The sequence below is a fragment of the Myotis brandtii genome, unplaced genomic scaffold, assembly GCF_000412655.1.
Source record: "Myotis brandtii unplaced genomic scaffold, ASM41265v1 scaffold179, whole genome shotgun sequence".
Taxonomy (NCBI): Eukaryota; Metazoa; Chordata; class Mammalia; order Chiroptera; family Vespertilionidae; genus Myotis; species Myotis brandtii.
Window position 1 is genome coordinate 5,376,144 of NW_005356635.1, and position 5,070 is coordinate 5,381,213.

The 5,070-nt window shown below is 37.1% G+C and overlaps 1 protein-coding gene and 1 long non-coding RNA gene across 6 annotated transcripts in view; both read right to left on the minus strand.

Annotated features, from left to right (window-relative positions):
- Nucleotides 1-5,070, minus strand: part of RNF13 (ring finger protein 13) — a 190,432-nt gene that overhangs the window by 98,217 nt on the left and 87,145 nt on the right. The window lies entirely within an intron of this gene.
- LOC106725630 lies at nt 1,259-3,631 on the minus strand. Its single transcript, XR_001361558.1, has 2 exons — nt 3,591-3,631; nt 1,259-1,871 (listed from the first exon to the last, which is right to left on the minus strand). It is a non-coding gene; the product is annotated as an uncharacterized LOC106725630 (long non-coding RNA).

A 5,070-nucleotide genomic window follows, 5' to 3' on the forward strand; every position in this document is an offset into this window, starting at 1 on the left:
ACACTGGGTACACTGGCTCTTGGATCTCTAAGGAGGTGCTAATTTAGCCTCTGCCTGAGGCTACGCAGCAGGAGCTATGGAGAGATCTGCAGATTCCTCTTCTTTGTTTGGGGTTTGGAGGTGCCCAGATGAGGGCCAGCTGTGAAGCAATGCAAGCTGCTGTGGGGCCTTGGGCCTTCTTTTGGAAGTTCTGGGTCTCTCTGACCCAGCTGCAGTTTGTTAGGTAATTTTCAGATTTCAAAGGGCCAGGCCTTTCATATGCAAAAGCCTCTGCACACATCTTGGGTGGGGCGGGGTCTCAGGGGGTCAACAGGGCGGAGCAAGTAGCTATGGCTGCTCCTCAGTCCTACCCTAAGAGGCCCCACATCTCAGTGTCCTGGTAATCGCTGCAAGCACCTCTGAGAGAAAGCCGCTCTTGAGTTCCAACCAATGCCAGACAGTCCGGTTTCTCCCCGTATGAATCTGGGTCCCCAGAGACTCGCCCAGAACTAGAGTTCAGAGCAGTCGGGAGCTTGAGACTCCCTCCGGATTGAAAAAGACAACCGTGTCCTCAGTTGCCAGCCCTTTCCACGTGCGCCTCCGTACCTCTGCACTTTACTTCCGCACCTCCTCTAATTCTCAGTGTGCTTTTCTCTTTCCTTCTAGTTGTAGAATTTCCACTCCGCCAGCCTTCCTGTAGTTCTGGATGATATCCATTTTGTCTTTTAGTTGTATTTTTGAAGTGGTTGTGCAAGGCAGCAATTTCCTGTGTTTACCTATGCCGCCATCTTGGTTTCCTCAGGAACTAACTTATTTATATATATCTCAAGCCTAGAAGAATCTCTCTCACATAAATACCTGTTTAATGAAACTAAATCATAACTAAGGTACCTGTCTATCCAGCCCTAACCAGCAAGATATATGCCACAAAAAAATAAATTTTCTTTTTATCTGTTGGTTAGTTCCCCCAAACAAGGACGCCAAAAATTTTACTTCAGTCATTGTGGATAAAAATTTTACTGAAATACTTTGCATTTCCTCAGTTTTCTAAAGTCAAAGGCACCAAATGTAATTTGACTTGGGGATCATGAACATTCTTCACCAACCCTTAGCCAGTTAGTTTTTCTCCTTAATGTTACACATCAAATATCACTTCCTCTCTCTCTGTGCTTACCACAGGTAGACTACTAGTAGTCATTCCAACCTCACTGCACCCTTGGTAAAAAACAAAGAAGTAACCCTATGATTTTTAAACTTAAAAGAAACTAAATACATAAAATTTACAAGAAAAAATATATGATTTTAATGATGAAGCTTTTTGACATTTATTATGGTGGTACAAAGGTGTGTTTTCTTCCATTATTTTAGGTGATGTGCTGAGAATATTCAGCATTTAACAAATAACACTTTACAACTGTATACATTTATTTAGGCTTAGAGGTAAGCTGAATTTATTAGTTTCATAAAAAATTTTGTTAAGGCCAGCAAAATCTATATTTGTATGCATAGTTATTTGTTTCAACTATAGCAGAAAACAGAAGCTAGAATTCTTGAAACTTTAAAAATCAATTAAGACTTTAAGTTATGTTTCAGTAGCAGCATTTAAAAGTCAGTCTTTGGTACATGGGAAAGCAATCTTTAAATATATGGGTGGTGAAAATTATGGGTAATAAAATAACTCAATGGACCTTGGTGAACTTATAAGTAAAAGAAACATTCGTATACCACGGTATCATAAGTATTACAGGAAATTACTGTTTCATAAAACTTTATTATAGTCTGTGTGTTGTGATATATTGGGGCATGAGTAAAAACAAATGTCTTCCTGTGGACTGCGGTCAAAAAGTTTGAAACCCACTCATATAAGGAGTTCTTAATGTTCTGTAGGTTGTCTGCAATCAGAAAAGAGATTGGTACTTTTCCACTTACTGCAACAATAATATTCTGCAACATACCATCACAAAATCAAAGTTATTAGTTTGTAGATCTTTGAATGTGGATGTTTCCAATGACTTTTTAATATTGTATCTGGCACATGATTAGTCCTAAAGATTTAAAACTAAAAATAATCCTTTTTTTCCTCAGTGACAATAAAAATAAATAAATAAACCTTTATATTTCTGATGTTTGTTATTAGTCTGAAGTAAAGATGCTTTAAAAAAAACTTTTACTTTACAATGAGCTATCAATTAAAATAAATACATTAGTTAAAAGCTGCCTAAATGTTTAATTTTCAGAATTGCAATTTAAGTTTAACAAAGGAATCCATACAACATTCTCTAGTTCCCTGTGTATATTAAAATGAAGACTCTAAGTTCACATTTTTTGGACATTGATAGGATTCATGTCCAACCATATCTTAATTATTTCTCATCCTAACACACATTTCAACCCATCCACAACTATAAATTAAGCTTGATGGAAGAACTTTTTTTGCAGCAAAGGAATTACTCTCTGAACTTGCTATCAGCCTATTGGGAATTTCCAAGTAATGACAGGAACTCATATTGCATTTGAAAAATAACTGATGGAACAATTACAATGAGAATTGTGATGCTCAGCACTACCATGACAGACCTCTTATACGCCTCCCTACCTATTAATTTTGGTGGTCTAGGCACTGTACTAAAAGTTCAACTCCAAAGCAGCTGAAATAAGTAAAGATATATCCATGCATTTGCTAGGCTACAACCAAGAGAGAAGGAAAGAAAATACATATGGATCAGAAAGAAAAGAATCTACATAAAGAAACAGGAAATGCACTGTACTGCTGAGGTTTGCTCTGACCTCAGCAAAAAACCTTTCTCATCACAAGCTTTTTCAAACACAAGACAGATCAAATGAGTTGCTTTAATAAGCAACCACTTTATGGTACACTTAACATCACTTTATTAAAACATTTGAAATTATTGTAAAAATGTTACAAATAGGAAACTCCTTCATGAAGATCAGATGTTACTACTAGTTTAATATGGTCCATGTATCAATAAAATCTAAAAGGTAATTCACCTAATAAAGTCTTTAATTTGGTCTGGTTGAAGTAGTTAACTTTAATTAACATTAGTAAGTAGCAGGTGTCTCTTAAGCAGAGTAGTGAGAACTCCAATATTCATTTTACTATCATTTAAATTGTACATACATACATACATACATTATAACTACTTTTTCTGTTTGTGCTATGTTTCAAAACACAAAAAGGTAATTAGTCAAAAGGCACCCACACACACACAGCATAACACAGATACTGGGTGGTTTGGGGGCCTGGCCTCTTCTAGCCATCCTGGCTATACACACTGCATTTGGGCAGTTCTAGCAACTTGAGACAACTGCCAAGATTAAATCCCATTCCAACACCATTCTTTCCTCACATTATTTTCGTATCACTGGAGGCCATGTTGAGAGCAACTACTCCAGAGAAGACAGTATTAGGCTCTAATGACCTTTCATTCTTATTAATAGAAGATCAATGATATCAGCCACCTTTCCCTCTTCCTTTAGACCCCATCTTTCCTTCTTAATTGACCATTCATCATTTATAGGTATCTGAGTAATCTGAATATCCTGATTTTGAAGCAAAAGAATGTGTGGAGAAGAGATATGTAAATAGTTACCTGGCCTGGCTGGCATGGCTCAGTGGTTGAGTGTTGACCTATGAGACCTATGAACCATGAGATCACAGTTCGATTTCTGGTGGTCAGGGTACATGCCCAGGTTGCAGGCTAGATCCCCAGTGTGGGGCCTGCAGGAGGCAGCTGATCAATGATTCTCTTGCATCATTGATGTTTCTTTCTCTCCCTCTCCCTTCCTCTCTGAAATCAATAAAAATATACTTAAGATAAATAAATAAATAAAGTTACTGGAATAACATTGCTTCATTGGGTTAGGGTAAAGTATATGTAATTTACTGTTTTTTAGCGTTTTTCCTTCCTAATATGTAGCAGGTGTCTCTTAAGCAGAGTAGTGAGAACTCCAATATTCATTTTACTATCATTTAAATTGTACATAAATACATAAATACATACATACATACATTATAACTACTTTTTCTGTTTGTGCTATGTTTCAAAACACAAGAAGGTAATTAGTCAAAACGCACCCACACACACACAGCATATTACTTTCCTGGTTAAAAAGAAAGAAGAATTTTCCTCTGTTGTTTGAATATTGAATAAATTTGTAGATAAAGACACCTAATTATTAAAACACAGATATGTTTATCAATTAAAGGGTGGAAAAAACAAATGAGTAAATTAACTAACTAGTAGTACAAAGCTGTTTGCACCATATATGGGTAGAAACCATTCAATCCACCAAGTATCCTTGGACACATTCTTTTAGCAGAATCTTTTAAACATAATTCTGAAGTAGATTAATAACAAACGCTATACCTTACTTTGTAGGAATATAGAGAAGAGTAAGAAAAATTAAGTAATGACATTAAATGACTTTTAGATTATTTGCAGAGGCTAATTTCTACTCAGGTCATATCTACTCAGTACTACTAAAATAAAAGTGAAATTCTGAAAATACCATGTAATTTATCAGCCAGGAGGCCTGAGATAGCATAATGAAAGGTAATCCTAGAAAGAAAAACTGAAGGACTATTTTGTAAGAACAAAATTTTGCAAAATAAAAGATTTATTTACTATTATGACTTTATCATCCAAATAATCCACAAAAAGCTTATGGCAATATTTTAAAATTCTCACATAACATTTGGACCTAAAGAAAAATGTTTGTGGAACAAATGAATATCTAGACTTAGAAATACCCCAGAGTATTAAGTGAAATGCACATGAAGGCAACAGAAGGGTCCAATATTGTTTATTCTGCAATCCAGTTAGGATTCTGTTTTATTATTCTAACTAGAAGGCCCGTGCACAAAAATTTGTGCACTGGCAGGGGAGGGGGGTCCCTCAGCCCAACCTGTGCCCTCTCACAGTCTGGGACCCCCTCGGGAGATAACCACCTGCTGGCGTAGGGCCGCTCCCCGGGTGGCAGATGGCACGCCCAATCCCTCAGTGTCTGCCCCGTCTCCCCTGGTGGCAGATGGCAGGCCCGGATCCCGCGCTGGGGCGAGCTGCCACTCAG